At 50.9% G+C, this 19,392-nt stretch overlaps 1 protein-coding gene across 2 annotated transcripts in view; it reads left to right on the forward strand.

The window, feature by feature from the left end:
- The first annotated feature begins 12,576 nt into the window (after positions 1-12,576).
- PKNOX1 (PBX/knotted 1 homeobox 1) overlaps positions 12,577-19,392 on the forward strand; it is a 41,741-nt gene continuing 34,925 nt past the window's right edge. The window contains exon 1 of one of the 2 annotated variants that reach the window (XM_027547015.1): positions 12,577-12,710. The gene's annotated coding sequence lies outside the window, so the exon portion shown is untranslated. The remainder of the gene's footprint in view (positions 12,711-19,392) is intronic. The other variant, XM_027547034.1, reaches the window with a different exon arrangement.

Here is a 19,392-nt window from a genome sequence, read left to right on the forward strand (position 1 = left end):
TTTGGAAGAGTAGCCTCCGCTCACTGCAACTAAAGAAAACCTCGGGCAGCAAAGAAGGCCCAGTGCAGCCAAAAAGAAGGAAGTTTAAAATAATAATAATCATTAAAAAAAATAAGATCATCCCTGCCAGGTGAGGGTGTGTGTTTCTCTTCCTGAGCCGCTGAAGTGACTGATGGAGGAGGGGGAAGCAGGAACTCTTCCCAGCCTCAGAAACAGGGCCCCACAGCTGTTTCAAGAAATGATAATCGTGGAGAAAGCCAATGCACACCTTGCTAAAAACGAACCAAAAATGTACCCCAAACTACTCTGTAGCTCAAGGCCTCCTTAATTTTTAAAAACAGAGAGCAAACATGTCTTCAGGAATTCAGGATGGCTGAAGGTTAGAACAAGCTAGGAGTGGAAACATCTTTGTCAGCAAACACTCCGGCTGTGAGATAATAAGATGTGAGATAAATAAGCTTACAGGGGAATCTGAATAAGTGAGAAATGCTTTTTAAAAGGCTTTGAAAACTTTTATATGTAATTGGCAACCGCTTAGCTAATTATACAGGGTTCCATCTCATTGTTAAACAAGACGTCTGAATCCTGACCAGGAAAGCATCTGCGTTCTTTGTTCACATTGAAGGCAGTCACAGACGGTGCCCTGGAGAGGTAGTTAAGGCTGAAGAGCCCCAGCAGGATGAGGGCCCAGCCTGTCTTCATGGCCCCTCGGGGCTGCCAAGAGCCTTCAACTTGTCCGGACAGTTTTCTCCCCATATAAAGGGACCCAGAGTTTTCTTCCAGGTCTCTAATTGCATGAATACTGTTTTCCTGTAATAAGTCTCTTCTTTAATCTTTCTACTGGCCCTAATATTTGCACCTAAGAGAAGTATATTGATCTGCATTATCTAAAACTGCATTTGGATCACGTAATTTGTGCAAATGCAAACACGCGAGAGGCCACCCAGTTGGATGGGCAGAGAGAGGACAGTGCAGCTCGCAGGACGGCCAGCTGCCGGCCAGCCCGCCGCCCACCCAGACTTGGTTCTCTCTTTCCTTCTCACTGAAAATACGTTGTACAAACAGCAGCTCTGTTCCCTGATTTCTCAAGAGAGGGTAAACATTCATTTCAGCAAGATTCGGGAAAGAGCCAAGAATGAGGGGGCAAGAGGAAAAGAAAAAATATTTTGTTTTAATGCTCCTTTTTGTGCTAATTTTGAGCCATCTCAAGGGCAGGAGGACAGTGTGCCAGCTCCTCCTCCTTCTCCCCTGGACCTCCATCGTCAGCCTTACCCAGCAAGCCACAGAGACCCCAGGCCCTGCAAATGTCAGCATGGCCAGCCGCTGGGCAGGGTTGAGAGAAAGGCTGGCAGCCATCCGCCTGTCTGTGCATCCTCACTGATCCCTCTCCTTACTCACTCATCCTCAGCCAGGCAGGTGAGCCCTTCCAGGCAGGACACCCTTCCCAAGGACCCCGATGGCTGTGGGCAGAGAGGAAGCGGGACTCAAAAGCATGTCTTGTGAGGCTGAGCCCCCAACTGTATCATCCCTCTAGGAAGAACCCAGACACGAGCCCTCCAGGGTCCTCCCACAGGGACCTTGCTGGCCACAGTAGGAAAGGAAGGAAGGTGCAGTAAAAAAATGAAACCCGCTGCTTTCCTTGTGGCCTCAGTGTAAAAGAACCTACATAGAGACAGAAAGGGGTCCTGTCTTAGAAGACTCCAGAGAATCAGAACCAGCAAGATGGAGAGATAGATAGATAGACAGATTGTTGTTGCTTTTGTTGTTCAGTCACCCAGTCGTGTCTGATTCTTTGCAACCCCATGGACTCTCTGTCCCTCACCATCTCCCAAAGTTTGCCCAAGTTCATGTCCATGTCCTGTATAAAAGGACGAAACTTACATAGATATATGTACGTACACATGGGACTTCCCTGGTGGCTCAGATGGTAAAGAATCCATCTGCAATGCAGGAGACTGGGTTTTGATCCCTGGGTCAGGAAGATCTGCTGGAGAAGGGAATGACAGTCCACTCCAGTATTCTTGCCTGGAGAATCCCATGGACAGAGGAGCCTGGCAGACTACAGTTCAGGGGGATCACAAAGAGTCAGACACGACTGAGGGACTGACGTGACCACTACACACACATAGACACAGAGACAGAGACTGCTTTTAAGGAACTGGCTCGTGCCGTGTTGGTGCTGGCAAGCCTAAAGCGTGCAAGCAGGTTAGCAGGCTGGAAGTTCAGGTAAGCAGTGTGCTAGGAAAACTCCTTCCCCAGGGAAAGTCAATCCTTCCTCTTAAGTCCTTCAACCTGCTGGGTGAAGCCCACCTGCATTGCAGAGGGAGACCTGCTGTACTCAAAGTCTGACTCAAACATCAGCATCTGGACTGTGATAGCACCTAGACTGATGTTTGACCACACAACTGGGCACCCCAGCCCAGCCCCGCAGATGCATGAAACTAACCATCCCAAAGCCCCAGGAATCCCGTCCAGACCCAGGGTGGCTGAGACCATGCCGAGTGACAGCCGCACACCCTGGGTCACCTCACAGCTCTGGCCTCGTGTCTCCTCCAGCCTGTCAGAGTGGGCACCTCCCTTAAAACAGGACCTGGGTGCTGGCTCCGGCGCAGTCCCCTGTCCACCCAGAACCCCGAGCCTTCTCCTTCCTGCTGTGTGGTCTGTTCCCCTCCACTGCTGCCTCACTCCACCCTCTGGCTGATTATCATGTTTTGACTGTTCATTGACCTAGTCAAGAAATCCTCTCTTTCTCTCTTTCAGAATACAGCACGATTATCATTCAGCCTTATAAGGGAAGGAAATTCGGCCCCACACCACCACATGGATGAACCCCCGAGGACACCGTGCCCAGTGCCATAAACCAATCACCGAAAGACAAACATTGCCCAACTCCTCTCCAATGAGGCAGAGACAGAAGGCAGAACTGTGACCCCCTCGCCGCCCTCCCCCAGGGGCGGGGAGCTGCCGTCCCAGGCCCAGAGCCTCAGCTCTGCAAGATGATGCAGCACTGCGGATAGAAGGGGATGGTGGGGCTACCTGCGCTCAAGACCGTGACCTGGATGCCTGCGGATAATCAGAAGGGCAAACATTGTGTTCTGTGTACTCTGCCCCAAGGGCGTGTGATACAGGGTCCAAATACTGGGGTGGTGGTGGGAAGGTTCCTGTCACCTCTGTTACTGACTCGTGGTAAGTTTCACCCGGTGTGAGAATGTGCTTTGTACGACTTGAATCCTGTTAGATTCCTGGACACCCGGGCGCACGTGCTAGCTGCTCCCTCCTGCTGCTGTTGTCACATGTCCACTGCTTGGCTACCTCCTTGCAAAGGATCTCTTACGGGATTACAGAACCGAGCGATTTGCAATGATTGGCACAGATGATATTTGCACGGTTCCTGTGGAGTGAGACGGCCAGGGGGAGTGTGTGAAATGAGGGTTCTGCTCCAAAGAAAAAGGGGAAGGGTCACACGGACCACTGAACACCCGCTTGGGACCTCGCACTGTGCTGGCTTCCAGCTACAGGACAATAAGCAGGGAAAAGATGGAAAGGAGAGGACAATATTGGAGAGATCTGGCAGGTAACTAACTAGAAACCATTCCAAGAACAGCATTCTCCCGTGGGACACACACGCCTAACCAGCTTTTCTCAAAGCGAGGGTGTCCAGACCCATTCAGGGTGTCCAGACCCATTCAGGGATCAGCATGGTCAACACTCCTTTTAAAAATTAGCAGTCTGGGATTAACAGATACACACTACTATACATAAAAGAGGTAAACGACAAGGACCCACTGTATAGCACAGGGAATTGTAAGTAACCTATAATGGAAAAAATCTGAAAAAAAAAACATATGTACATATATATATTTATAACTGAATCACTTTGCTGTACACTTGCAACTAACGCAACATTGTATACTTCAATTGAAAAATAAATGATACATAAAAGTACTTATCTGATAATACTAAGATGTTCCTTGCATTTTTCTGGGCCCCCGGTGAAGACCTGGCAGCAGCCCCCGCTTGTTTGTCCCTGGGCAGCTCATTGCCACACTCTCACCATAAAGGAAGGACAGTGTCACTACGAACGTCCCTTATATAAATCACCTTGTTTATCCACTCATCTGCTGAGGGACACCTGGGTTGTTTGCATGTCTTGGCTGTTGTAAATAATGCTGCTGTGAACACCGAATGCATGTATCTTTTGAATTAGTGTTTTTATAGTGTTTGGATAACTACCCAGAAATGGAATAGCTGGATCATATGGTAGTTCTACAGAGAAGGCAGTGGCACCCCACTCCAGCACCCTTGCCTGGAAAATCCCATGGATGGAGGGGCCTGGTGGGCTGCAGTCCATGGGGTCGCTGAGGGTCGGACACGACTGAGCGACTTCACTTTCACTTTTCACTTTCATTGGAGATGGAAATGGCAACCCACTCCAGTGTTCTTGCCTGGAGAATCCCAGGGATGGGGGAGCCTGTTGGGCTGCCGTCTATGGGGTTGCACAGAGTCGGACACGACTGAAGTGACTCAGCAGCAGCAGCAGCATGGTAGTTCTATTTTTATTTTTTGAGGAATCTCTTTTCTGTTACCCATAGTGTCTGCATCAATTTACATTCCCTACAACTCTGATTTTTATATTGTCTAGTGAAATGGGTCGAGCGTCCCAGGTGGCTTAGTGGTAAAGAATCTGCCTGCTAATGCAGGAGCAGCAAGAGATGCAGGTTTGATCCCTGGGTAGGGAAGATCCCCTGCAGGCGGAAATGGCAACCCACTCCAGTATTCTTGCCTGGAAAATTCCATGGACAGAGAAGCCTGGTAGGCTACAGTCCATGGGGCTGCAAAGAGTCAGACACGACTGAATGAGTGAGCACAGACAACACTGAAATGGGTCAACATTTGGAATAAGTGCATAACTCAGGGAATTAATATTTTCCAAATGACTAAATGGCCATGTTACAAAATCATGTGTGAGAAACAGATCCATCCAACCAGCCAGAGAGACCGGTGGGGTTTGGTCTAACACTAAGAAAGGTTCATTGCTGTGGTGCTGGAGTCCACGTGGCAATGAACCTGAAAGAAACGTCCTCATCCCAGGTGGAGAATCCATGTAAACTCTCCTCCATTATCTTGCTACTCATCTCCGCAAGGCCAGACTATCTTCACAGACATCAGCTGAAACATCACATTACAACAGACTGAACACAGAAGCAGACACGAGAATCCAGCTATCTTCTGTTAAGCTAGACGTTAAAAAGATTTGCAGAAATATGAAGCATGCCACTGTATTTCAGAAGGTAGGAGGGGAGGGAAAGACAGCAAAAGAAATTTGAAAGCAAAGGAGTCTTAAAAATCATTGCTAGCACCTCACACCGATGAGAATGGCCACTATCAAAAACCAGAAAATAATAACTTTTGGCAAAGATGTAGAGAAATTGCAGTCGTTGGGCCTTGTTAATGGGAATGTCAAATTACATGGCCACTGTAGAAAATGGTACGGCGATACCTCAAGCAATTAAAAGTAAAATTACTATATGATCCAGCAATTCCACTTGTGAAACAAGTATCTGTACACTGTGTTCACACCAGCACTATTCACAGTAGCCACAGGGTGGACACAGTCCAAGTGTCATTGACAGGTGAGTGGGTAAACAAGATGTGCTCTATTCTGACTATGAAATACTAGTCCACCTTAAAAAAAGAAGGAACTCCTGTTACGATCTACAACATGGAGGAATGCTGAAGATACTGAGCTCAGTGGATAAGCCAGGGACCTTTGAGTAATGTTTAAATTGGGTCACTCTTTATAGCAAACAACAAAAAGAGGTTGAATTTTGCTTATTGGTTCCATTTCTCAGACCAAGAAATGGGTGCACAGCCTGGCTGGATGCTTTGGGCAGAGGTGGGTTTTGTCCATCCACCTCCCTGGACCCCCGACACTGGTGGCCAAGACTAGAACAAAGTGAGCTCAGCCCTGCAAAAGCTTTTGTTGGTATTACTTTTGTACTTCAAGGAGAAACAGATTTTCACATGCATGACATCACAGACCATGCCTCTTGACTGTGAACCTAATTTAGAAACTGGCCCGATCGCAAAGGAAGCTGAGGCAGCAGCTGGGTTTGGAAAGTTGCTGGTTGCCAACAAGCGGCCAGGTCACTGTGTCACTGGCAGCCGAGTGGCCCAAGGAGGTCTGATGGGGTCCCGCTGTAAAGGTCACCAGCCAGGTTTCATCGGGAGCAGCCAGTTTCCGAAACTTGTGGTCGGTCTGAGAGGTGGGCAGTCGTCGTGGTGTGACCGCGACGAGACCAGGGAGACATGATTGCTGTGAAATAGGAGCCGCAGGCAAAGCTTTGTGCCACGGGCACAGCTGTTCTGGGGCATGGCCGGGACAAAGCTCTTTCACTGGCAAAGTTGTCAAAGGCTGTGCACACAGGGAAAAGCTGGGAACCGCTACTGCCGTCCTCGTGTTCTTTCTTTCTTTCTTTCTTTTTTAACTGAACAATATAGTTTACATAGCAAAAATCTAGGTGAAGATCCAGCATTACAGTTAAGACTCTGGGTGCCTGAAAATGTAAGAAGAAAATTGGTTTCACAGCCTAAAAACATGAGTTTGTATCAGGGAACTTATTTATATAAAGAAGACTTAATGTAAAAACTTGGTTAATAAAAGGTCAGGATAAAACTGGGAGAAAGTCGGCTTTTTGTAGTAGCAGCTGATATATGTGTGTGTGTGTGTGTGTGTGTGTGTGTGTGTGTATATATATATATATGACAGATTTTATTTTCTTAGGCTTTAAAATCACTATGGACAGTGAGTGCAGCCATGAAATTAAAAGACACTTGCTCCTTGGAAGGAAAGCTATGACAAACCTAGATAGCATATTAAAAAGGAGAGATATTGCTTTGTTGATAAAAGTTCGTATAGTCAAAGCTATGTTTTCTCCAGTAGTCATGTACAGATGTGAGAGTTGGCTTATAAAGAAAGCTGAGCACTGAATTGATACTTTTGAATCATGGTACTAGAGAAGACTCTTGAGAGTCTCTTAGGCAGCAAGGAGATCAAACCAGTCAGTCCTAAAGGAAATCAACCCTGAATATTCATTGGAAGGATTGATGCTGAAGCTCCAATACTTTGGCCACCTGACGCAAAGAGCTGAGACATTGGAAAAGACCCTGATGCTGGGAAAGATTGAAGGCAAAAGGAGAAGAGGGTGGCAGAGGATGAAAAGGTTAGGTAGCATCACTGATTCAATGTACACTAATTTGAGCAAACTCCATGACATAGTGAAGGACAGGGAAGCCTGGTGTGCTGCAGCGTATGGGGTCACACAGAGTTGGCAATGATTTAGTGACTGAACAACAACCAAAAATATTTTGACTCATGTTTCATAGTCTCAGCTTCATCTCAGGGGAGCATGCCTGGCCAGCATGCAAGCCTGGGAGACAAGGTCCACCACGGTGTTCCCACCGCTCCCCCACCCCCACCCCCACCCCCAGAATGCTTCCTCAGTAAGCATTTTCCTGATGATCAGATTTTAAGTTATTGACAGAGAGTTACCCAAGTAAGCCGGATCATTACAAAAGGGGAAGACTGGGCCTATAGAGGTGCACAGTGAAAACATCACAAAGGCAGGAATCTGGGTGATACTTCTACAAGCCAAGGAACACTGAAGGTGGCCAGTAAACCAGCAGAAACTCAGGGAGAGTCTGGGACACGTTTTCCCTTCCAGCCTCAGAAGGAACCAGCTCTGTCCACACCTTGATCTTGGACCCCTGGCCTCCAGACTTGAGAGAATAACTCTGTTGTTTAAGCATGCAGTCTGGAGCTTCCCTGGTGGCTGGGTGGTAAAGAAACCACCTGCCAACGCAGGAAACACTGGCTCCATCTGGTCTGGGAAGATTCCATGTGCTGTGGGGCAACTAAGCCCATGTGTTGCAACTACTGAAGCCCATGTGCCCGTGCTCAGCAATGAAAGAAGCCACCCCAATGAGAAGCCCGTGTACCACAACCAGAGAGTAGTCCCTGCTCACCCCAACTAGAGAAAAGCCCAAGCAGCAACAGAGACCCCGCACAGCCAGTAAATACAAACATATATGAAATTATTTAAGCACAGGCACTCACACGCAGTCTGTGGCACTTTGTTACAGCGGCCTCAGGAAAGTAATACACTAGGGTATTACTAGTATAAGGAGACCTGGAACAAGTGAAACATTTGCTGGGCATCTCCAGTGGGAAACTGCTCTCTTTAGAGCTCAACCTTCTGGGTTTTCTGATTCTAGTTTTTCATTGTCTTTGAGCTACTCTATAGTCTAAGTTGTCAGGAATGGGTGACGATGCAGATGTCCCTCCGTTGCCGACTATGTGATGAAGGGACAACCCTCACCCCATGGCTCTCAAATCCTTCCCCTCAAAGCCAGTTTTGCACAAATTGTGAGTTCATGCCAATATTCCAGCCTATTGAAGTGTTTGTTCTTCGCATTTTCCTTTGAACAGGCTGTGACATCTTACTGTTCCCTCAATCAATCAATGAGCTCAGGAAGCTGTTTGCCACCCATTGATTGCATGTCTGCCTGAGAGTCATGATTCTGTCTTGGGCCAACATCATGCTTTAACACTGCCATGGCTGCCATTTTCCTGCTGCATTGGGCTGGGGTCCTCAAGGAGGCTGTGTCACAGGTGAGGGCAGTGTCTCCTGCCCTCATCTTTTAGGGACTTCATTGTTGAACTGTCTTCTGGAGAAAACGGGGGCTCAAGCCTGAAGAACCATGGACATCCGCATATATGCTGGAGGCCTTCCTACACAGCTCACTGCCTCCTCTGCAGAAATCCCTGAGAGATTCATGACCATCCCCATAGAAAGTAGGGAACTGGATCTCATCCACATTCACGTGACAAGTGGCAAAGCCACTTGTCCACACTCAGGACTGTAGACTGCAAGCCCAGGTCTCTTGTAAAAGAGACACCAGTGTCTCTTTTACACAGAAAAACAAATGTCATGTGGGCAGGCTCTAAGATGGTCCTGGGGGTTTCTCTCTCCCTGCTGTTTGTGTCTTCCTGGTTCCCCCTCCCCTTGTATTTGGGCAGGACCTGAGACATGCTTCTAACCAACAGAATAGACAAGGGTGATTGGAAGATGCTTCTGGGATTACTTTATACAACACTGCAACTTCTGTCTTCCACGCTGACTCTGTTCCTTGCTGGCTTTGATGAAGCAAGCTGCTGGTTTTTCTCTCCATCTCCTCTCTGGAGAGGTCCATGTGGCAAAGAAACTGAACAGGCCTCCAGCCAAGAACCAGCAAGGACCTGAGGCCCTCAGTCCATCTGCCCACAAACATGTGAGGTTGGAAATGGATCCTTCCCCAGTCAAGCCATCAAGTGAGACCACAGCCCTGGAGGCCCCTCATGACCCACCCTGAGGCAGAGAACCCAGCCAAGTTATGCTCAGATTTCCAACCCACAGAGACTGTGAGATAATGTATGTTGTTTTCAGACACTGAGTTTGGGATAATTTGTTACAAAGCAATAGATAGCCAATACACCATGTGTTAGAAGCACTGGTTCGTGCATTCAACAATTATTTGCCAGGTACTAGCATGGGTGCTTGGCATACATCAGTGAACAAAACAGAGTAAAATTCTTGGTCTTCTGGAGTTTAGATTCTATTATTTATGTGTGTGTACAGGGGGCAGGGGTATTGGAGGATGGACACAGTAAAAGTTCCATGGTTAAGTGGTTGCATTGTACATTACATGTAAGTAAGCTACATGGTTATACAGTTGTATCATATGTTACATGTAAATAAGTTACGTGGTTATACAGCTACATTGCAAGCTACACGCATCTACAGAAGTACCATAGGAGGAGGAAGCAGGGTAGGGAATGGGTTGGGAGTTTACAATTTTAAACCTCTTTTGAGAAAGTGAAGTTGAGAAAGACTTCATGGAGTGAGAGAGAGCCATGGAGATACCTTTGAGAAGAGGACTTTAAGCACAGGAAATCAGCAGTGCAAAGGCCCTGAGGCTGAATCACACTTGGAGTGAGCTAGGAGTAGCTAGGAGGCTGGCTGGAACAGAGCAGGTGAGGGGAAGGGTGGCAGGAGCTGAGGTCAGAGGGTGGAGGGGAGAGGGATGGTAGAGACCTCACAGGCACTGCATGGACTTTGCTTTTGCTCTAAATGAGATGGGGAACTCTTGCAGGGGTTGAGCATAGCAGTAATGTGGTCTGACTCATTGCTGGTGACCTCCTGTTCACCTGTGCAAACCGAAGTGGCTTATTCTCTGCCATGCTGGCTGCCTTGACAAGCCGAGAGATTCACCCCTATTTGTAGGTTTTTTTTTCTCACTCATTTTTCTTACCAAAACCCCAGATCCCAGCCATCCTCTAAAGATGGCCCCAATCCTGCCTCCCCGCACCTCCTCCAGCTTTCACCTTGCAATCTCCCCTGCGAGTACAGCATCTTGCACCCCATCCTGGCTGCCACAGGCTTTGCGCACTGTCTCACACACTCTGCCAGGCAAGGTTCAAGGCTCACCTTTCCTCTACATTCTTCCCCACCTTCTCCAGCTTGAGATAGGGCTGCACGGAGCGGGGCTCTGTCTGTCCCACTGGCACCTCAGCAGAGTTCTTTCTACCCTTCCCCACTGGTCTTGCAAAGCTCCTTCACTTGCCTGCCTGCTCCTACCTTCCCTCCTCCCCTCCTGGCTTCACAGCACCTGCTGTCATCCAGGTAGTTCTATGAACAATTATACGTGGCTTTTTACTTCATACACCTAAATGTGGTCCTTGGGGAAATAGCAGCAAGTCTTTAACAAAGAAATTGGGAAGAAAGTAGGCAGACGCACCCGTTGTACACAAACCTTTCTTTATTGTTCATAAACCACCCTCGTGCCACCACTGGGGGGAGGCCATGGGTGGAGGCAGAGGAAAGCAAAGGCCCCACTTCTACCTCATTTTCATTTACTTTTCCTAAAGAGGGCTCCCAGATGTGTGAGCCTCTGGGCCAGTGTCACTGACGATGCTTCCAGCCCTTTCTCCTCTGGAGCTGGCCCCGTGAAGAGAAGGAAAGGAAGGGCAGGCAGATCATGGGGGGCCGGGGTAGAGGAGGCCAGGTGCAGAGGCCAGACAGGGGTGCAGGGCCTGGGTCTCAACTGCCTTGGGACTTGTTTCAGGTCATCAGGGGACAGCACACTCCCGGGTTCTCCTGGACAGAGACCTCTGCCACCTCACACACTTGATGGGAACCGGGTGAAAGCTTTAGTCCCAGGTGGGGAGGGGGTGAGGCCAGCCAGGCCAGGGCTGCTTCATGGTGCCTGTGAGCAGTGCCATCAGTTGGGGCCCCAGCCGGGTATAACCTCCTGTCCCTGCCTTAAAATTCTTAGCGACTCTTGAACAAGGAACCGTTCATTCCGACTTTGCACTGGGCCCTGCAAACACAGGTAGCTGGTCTGCACCACTGAATTGTGGGGGTCCCTTCCCTCCAACTCTCCACTGGTCAGTGGCTCACTGCACCCTAGCCCAGGTGCTGCTATCACAGCCTTCTCTCTGGAAAACGGAGCATTTCTGCAGGACCACGAAGAGTGGTGGAGTCCTGAAGACTTAGCAGGGAGGTCCTTCCTGGTGGCTCCTGACTGACTCCCTCCTGAATCACCAGGCATCCTCCACGAGTTCCAGTCCTGGGTCCCGGGGCAGTACGCGAGCCCTTCTCCAGACAGAGATCCCACCGAGGAACGTTTCTGTAGAAATGGACAGCCGTTCGGGCCCCATGCCTCTGCGGTAGGAAAGGCCTTGCTGGGACCCGCGGGCCTGCTGCAGCACCGTGTCTGAAAGTCCACCTTGAGATACACCATACTTTCCGCGTCTTCCTAAGGGGTGCCACTTCACTGGCAGATGGGGCCTGCGTGGGCCACCGGGGGACAGGTGCCTGACGGCAGAGCGCGGTACCAGAGGCGAGCCTGCAGCGGTGGCTAGAGCCCAGACCGCGGCTGAGAGCGCCGGGGGTCAGGCTGGTGGCTGGCCACTGCCGCCGCTCTCGGGGCGCACGTGTGCAACCTCCGGGAAGAAATCAGGGGACTGCCTCGGACCTGCACACCAAGGGGGCGCCGCGCAGAGTAGGGGCCTGGGCGCCAGACGCCCGCACGGCCCGGCCTCCGAGGACAGCCCGGGGCTGGCCTGCCCTGCATCTCCCGGGCGCGCCTTCAGGACTCCTCCCGCGGATGGTACAGCCCGCCCTCCCCGCCTGACCGTCGCGGGTGGTTTCGCCCATCCAAGCCCGCTCCACACACTTCCCCCGGTCTCTGAGGAAAGAGCGGAGGGGGCGTGACGGTAGTAGGCCACGCCCTCAGCTGCATACTAGTGAGGCGGGGCTCGCGGCCTGCGGGGCGGGACGCTCTTCGCGCCGCGGCGCAGCGTCTGGGGGCGGGTCCCGACTGCTAGGCGGGGGCGGGGCCGGCCGCCGCCCGCCCCCGGCTCACTCTCCGCCCCCGGCGCCCAGGCCCCGCCTCCAGCCGCCGCAGCGCAAAGACGGGGCGGGGCCCGGGACCCTCAGGCCCCGCCCCCACTGTGAATATTGATGCAGCGCGCGTCGGCGTCGCCCTCCTCCCATTGAGCGAGACTGTGTCGCGTGGCCCAGCGTCGGCGTGACGGTTGGACGCGGGCGCGGCACTGCGGGTCCCGATTGCTGCAGCCGCTTGTCAGTGTGATGAAGATTGGCACCCAGGTAAGCTGTCACTCAACCGCTCCGCCGCCGCCGCCGCTCCGCCGCCCCGTCCCTATCAATCACGCCGGCCCGCCGGCGCCGCGGCCGCCGCCCCGCCGCCGCCAGCCGGGTCTCCGCGGGCCGCCGCCGCCCGGGAGGGCCGCGCCGGACCTGCCGCCCGGGGCAGGGGGCGGGGAGGGGGCGCGGGTGGGGGAGGGGAGCAGCGGCCGCGGGGAGGGGCGCTGAGGGCCGGGCCGGCGCGGGGGCGCGCCCTGCTTGTTTTTCGGTGTGGGCTTAGGGACGCGGAAATTTCTGGAAGGCTCCGCCGCCGCTGCCGCGCGGGGCCCGCGGCGAAGCGCGCGCTCCTAACCGTCCCTCTCGGAGCGCGGCGCGCGCCCCTGCGCGGGCGGGGCGGGGGGCGCGGGGGCGCGCGGCGGGGGCGGGGGCCGGGCTGAGGGGGCGCGCGGGGGCGGGGCGGGGGCGGGGCCGGCGTCCGGGGCGCGGGGGCGGGGCCGCGCGGGGGCGCGCGGGGCGGACGTTCGCGAGGCGGCGGCGGGGGTGCTCGGCGGCCGTGAGGCGGGGGCGTCGCGCTCTTCGGGCTTCCGGGGTCCCAGAGGCCGGGCGGTGGCCGGCGGGTCCCGGGTTGTTAGGGAGCCCGGGGTGCGCGGTGTCTGGAACGAGTGACACAGGCGTCGCGGGTGGTAAACAGCCGACTAGAACTAGAGGACGGTGGTGTGGGGCCCGGCCCGGCCGCCCGCTGGCTCCCACATTCCTTGAGGGAGAGGTCGTGAGTCACCTCAGGAGAGGCAGGGAAAGAGGAGTCTGCTTTATTTCAGCGCAGAGGCTGCTGGGACGCGGCGTCCTTAGTGGTTCAGAGGCTGGGCCCGTTAGGCTTTCCTTTGTGATGCATGACTCCTGAATCCGTCTTAGTGCGTGCTGCCCGGGTCGGAGTCCCGGGGTGAGGGCGGAAGGCGGATGCTGGGGAGGGGGAGGGGAGTACCTGTACTGACGCGAATGTGCATTCGGTAACTTTGATCGCAGACCTGCACCATCCAGGGTAGATTTGCCGTTTGTAAGGAGGTTGTGATTAACAATTTTGATCCTAAGACTTAGTTTTCAGTAGAAGCTACTGGTAGGGATACTTCCCGCTTTATGCTAAATGAAACCCTCAGCTTTCGTTGCATATACTTGGATGATTTCTCCTGACATATTAAGAAAGGGCTTATGTACTTGCATAATGTTTTATGCAGTGTTTTCTGAATACTGTGTGGAAAAAAGTGAAATGTGAAAATTCTGCCAGTACAGTTGCTGGTGATGCTCTCAAATCTAGGTGTTCGTGGATTTGGAAGGTGGCCCACTGACTCCAATTTGCCTTTCATCGGTTTTTTCCTTCACTTTCCCAGCGTGGACAGAGTCGTGCGTTTCGTTCAGCACGGTTGTGGAATAGAGTTGTAGGACATAGGGCTTTCCGAAGGACCCTTCCTACTTCAGAGATTTACAAGTGGGGATTAGAGTTGGTGAAATATCGTATGAGGTTAAGACTGGAAAGGTGAACATCCCGTGCTAACAATCTAAGTGCGGACACTAGCGATACTGGGTGTTAACGCTGTCCTCTAGGGCACAGATATTTACATGTCTGTTTCAGTGTGGTAACTTTAGGAAAGTACCACTTAGGATCAATGAAAGGTACTGGGCAAATAGTAACATTCTAGCGTAACTCTTCCACTTTTGTTGCAACTAATTGAAACTGTTCAGAAGAACACTTTGAAACCTCTCAGTTCAGTTCAGTCGCTCATCATGCGCCCCAGGGGGCCTTTCCTGCCCTCCCCAGATCTCTGGTCTCCTCCTCCTCCTGGCACAAACGTTTTTAAAAAAATAAAATAGGATCAGGAAGAGAACCTATTATACTGAAATACAGTTATCAAAAACATTGAACTAAACTTGTGATGAATTTCCTGACCTGCTTTTTATTAGCTCACGTAGTAACAGATGGAACACCAAATCTAATTCTTTTTGAGTATTGATGAGTATAAGCGTCAGTTTGGGATTTTTGTACAGTGCTAATGTTTTGTGAAAATATCTGTGGTTTCTGTTGGTGAAGAAGTCACAGGTGCTGTGCAAATTCCAGGATTTTGTGACTACCTGTGGAATTGAATGAGTGCTAAATTTCAGCCAGACGTTATAAAGATGTGATTTTTTTCTCATTCAGGTTCACAGAGACTAAGAGCCTCTGCACTAGCAGTCAATTTGCTCCCAGTGCATCCTTTACTAGGAATATGTATGTACCCCCCTTTTTCTTCCTCACAGTGCTTGTGCTGAGGGCAAGGGCGCTGAGGGCAAGGGCGATGAGGAAGTAGAAACAGCACAACTCAGGGAACCAGAGCTGAACTGTCTGGGGTCACAGAAGGGTGAGTCATTGGAGTAACTGTCTGACACCAGTAGTGATGACTCACACGTGGGATGGGTTACAGTTCTGTCTTGTAAAAGTTGTTTAGGAAGGTGGAGTATAGTGTTGAAAGGGTTCAGTTGAGAAATTGTTGGAATCAACATTCAGGGACTGGGAGGCAGGGGCATTTGGTTGGAAAGACCTGGCTGTAGAGACTGTCAAATAAGGCCCCTCTGGCTCTATTGCACACCTGGCCAGCGAATGGTCAGAGTACCCTGCTGCTGGGTGCCCTTGGCTGGCAACTGTCCTCGTCTTGGTGTGTCAGCCTCACTGGTCTACTCACTGTTTCTGGGAGGTTTGCAGACTGTGCCGGATGCTGGCCCAGCCAACTCTTTGTGTGACGAGGTGGTTTCAGACTCTGGATGTGGAAGCTCTGTGGCTCTGAGGTCACTTCTGGGGACCTGCGGAAGGGACAGAGTGGCTGCTTCATTCCATCTCAGCTTCCTTGGGGGAAAGTCCTCCAGCTCTTTTAGAATCTTGAAAAGCGCTGATCAGTCAGGTTTTGGGACTGAGGGCCTGTGCATTGGTGAACGTTTTCAGTTCCCATTGTCTTGAGCCTTCTCTTCAGTGTTAGGATGCACTCATCAGGACAGGTCCAGCCAGCAGCCCCCCAGCCCTCCCTTCCCCTCACGTGGTCTGCCCAGTGTGGGGTCATGCACTCCTGTCTGGGGATTATTCTACTCAGGGTGACCCTGCCACCCCACAGGTGTCTGTCATTTGGCGCAGCCTCCAGCCTTGTTGGGGAGAGGTCGCAGGGCATGTGGTGGGAAATGCCTCTGGTGTTTGCATCTTTAACGCCCGGCTGCCTTACTCAGGCCCTGGGGTGGCAGGCCGCAGGCTGACTTCACCGGCAGGTCACGCAGGAATAAGGGAGAAAGGAACCTAGTGGAGTCCAGTGACCCAGGTAGTGCTGGGCCTGGGGGTGGATGGAGTTGCACCTTGGGGCCTGGCGGGATCTGGCTGCCACCCCGGCCTTGACCTTCCCGGCTTGCTCTTCCCTTGTTGATCTCGACCGTCTGCTGCTCCTGCACACTCTGCTCCTCAACTCTGCCTGCTTTATCCTCTTCTGTTCTCCTCACACACCCTGCCCACCCCAGAGACAGGGTGACGATTGTCTCGGCCTCCACCATGTCCCCCAGGTGCCCACCTGGTCCCCAAGCTCTCCCCAAGGAGGGGTGGGCTTTTGCCAGCTCACAGCCACTGCAGTGGGGTGGGTCACTTGGAAGGGACTGTAGGTGGTAGGAACTGTGATTGCAGTTTCCTCAACAGTCTTGTTGGATTTGCAGAAAGTACCTTCATGAGAGCTTGGCAAGCCCTCAGTATATGCTATACTATAGCTGAGGCATTTTATCAAGGTTTTTAATTTTTTTTTGCTTTAAAAAATCAGGAATTTAATTTTGTGTTATTATAAATTCAGTTATGTGTTTATACGAAGTATCTTTTTAAAAACAAGATAACAGTTTATTGCTGTATAAATGAAACACCCCTGTGATCCTCTGGGGCAGGGGTTCAAAGCTGGGCCCCTGTTGACTTTTGGGGCTGGGTACTTCTTGTCTTGTGCATTGTAGGATTTTAGCAGATGCCAGCGGGACCCCCACCAACAAGTGTAACAACCAAAAATGTCTTCAGATAGTGCCAAGCATTTGCTGGGGGACAAAAATTCCCCCTGGTTGAGAAGTAATGCCCTGGAACAGCATTTTCCAAACCACCTTGTGTGGAACCCAAGTTTAATGGGATAGGCGTAAGTTTTTACATATTCATCAGTGCAGCTATTTTAAGTTGTATTTTTAGTCAGTGTTATGTGTAGTTTCATGTTTTACATAATTGACGTGTTTCACATTTTCAGCATTTATCTATGGTCTTAATACAGTTCTGTGATTCTGGTTTCGTGTGTGTGGCTGTCCCTGCTGGTGTAGATGGAGCCTTTCAAGCACGTGGGTCTTGTTGTTTCCTGTGTTTATTTGATCATCCTCTGGCCTGCCAGGCTGAACGCCAGCCGGATCAGGGCAGGGACGAGGCTGCCAGGCCCAGGTCCACAGTGTTCTGTCGCTGAGCTCAGATGGTGCCCTTGGGAGAAAGATGGTACCATGATATAACCCTTGCCTTGAAGGGTTGGGGTTCCTATTGAACCTAAAACATACTCATTGACCATTAATAGCAAGTATATCATGAAAGTTTTAAATGTCAGTTTTTAATGATGAGAGTGGTAGTCATGGTTTTAAAAACAAAGCTGTGATTTGAGTTTAAATTGTACCACCTGTGATAGGCCTTCCAGCTCAGAATTTACTGAAACGGATTCTGAAACCATTAAACTCCTTTGTTGTTGGAATTTTGCTGTGTCTCTCTTGAACATATGTGGTTGGCTTTTGGGGGCTAGATTTTGTTTTGACAGGATTTAACATCTGTGATTTTATTCGAATATTATGTTAAACTTCAAGTGGTGCCTCTCAAAACCTTGCTTGAAAAATAAAGTGATCTCTTGACAAACATTTCTCCTCAGAATGAGTTCTTGACTGACCATCTCACGGAGAGGGACATGAAGGCAGATGGAAGGCGAGGGAGGAGGGGGCGCCCGGCGGGGTGGGAGGGGGTCAGGTGGCTGGTTCTCTGGCCACAGTCACAGCCCTTCCCATACAGGAATGAAGACTGATGGCGCTGTAGTGACCTACAGCTGCTATCCTCCAAGGGCATTGGAAAAGGTCTCTTGTTTTGAATATAGAATTTTGACAGTTTTCTTGGGGTCCTTAACAGCTGTCTCAGCTTTATTAATGCACCAGTTTGGTTTAGAGGAGGATCATCAATTCCGCATCCCCCCACCCCCAGTCTAAAGGTGTAGTTTGTACTGTCTTTCCATCGTCTTCTGGCTTCATTACCAGTTCTCACAGCCACTAAAACTGAAATTACCCCAGAATTTCCTGCATTTCTGTGTGGATGGAATTGATCCTGCTCATAGAGCAATTTCCGAGAGTGGCTTGAGGACCTTCCCTGCTGGAAGACCTGAGCCTCTGTTGGGTGGGCCTGGCAACCAGGAAGGGAGGGAGCTGCTGGACACCTCAGCATGTGTGTGGATTAAATGAAAAATGCAAGAGACTGCGTCACTGAGGCTGAGTTAGAGCACGTTGTAGCTGGGGTTTGTGGCCCTTTTTGTGTAGTCCTGGAACCATCCTTGGTATACTGCAGAGGAAAAGAAGACGTGGTACACGCTGTGTGGGGCCGCAAAGCCGCACACGGTAACCAGAGGGCCCTCTTCAGGAGGAGTGCTGGCCGACTCAGCAGCTCCCCTGAAACCAGTAGGTCTGGATCTAGCTGGATCAAACAGTGTAACTGCTGGGGAAATACGACTAATAAAAGGGGAAGGGTAGGGTATTTTCTCTCAGTTCAGTTCAGTTGCTCAGTTGTGTCCGACTCTTTGCGACCCCATGAATCGCAGCACGCCAGGCCTCCCTGTCCATCACCAACTCCCGGAGTTCACTCAGACTCACGTCCATCGAGTCAGTGATGCCATCCAGCCATCTCATCCTCTGTCGTCCCCTTCTCCTCCTGCCCCCAATCCCTCCCAGCATCAGAGTCTTTTCCAATGAGTCAACTCTTCGCATGAGGTGGCCAAAGTACTGGAGTTTCAGCTTTAGCATCATTCCTTCCAAAGAAATCCCAGGGCTGATCTCCTTCAGAATGGACTGGGTGGATCTCCTTGCAGTCCAAGGGACTCTCAAGAGTCTTCTCCAACACCACAGTTCAAAAGCATCAATTCTTTGGTGCTCAGCCTTCTTCACAGTCCAACTCTCACATCCATACATGACCACTGGAAAAACCATAGCTTTGACTACACAGACCTTTATTGGCAAAGTACTGTCTCTGCTTTTCAATATGCTATCTAGGTTGGTCATAACTTTTCTTCCAAGGAGTAAGTGTCTTTTAATTTCATGGCTGCAGTCACCATCTGCAGTGATTTTGGAGCCCAAAAAAATAAAGTCTGACACTGTTTCCCCATCTGTTTCCCATGAAGTGATGGGACCAGATGCCATGATCTTCGTTTTCTGAATGTTGAGCTTTAAGCCAACTTTTTCACTCTCCACTTTCACTTTCATCAAGAGGCTTTTTAGTTCCTCTTCACTTTCTGCCATAAGGGTGGTGTCATCTGCGTATCTGAGGTTATTGATATTTCTCCTGGCAATCTTGATTCCAGCTTGTGCTTCTTCCAGCCCAGTGTTTCTCATGATGTACTCTGCATATAAGTTAAATAAGCAGGGTAACAAT

This window comes from Bos indicus x Bos taurus, chromosome 1, assembly GCF_003369695.1.
Source record: "Bos indicus x Bos taurus breed Angus x Brahman F1 hybrid chromosome 1, Bos_hybrid_MaternalHap_v2.0, whole genome shotgun sequence".
NCBI lineage: Eukaryota > Metazoa > Chordata > Mammalia > Artiodactyla > Bovidae > Bos > Bos indicus x Bos taurus.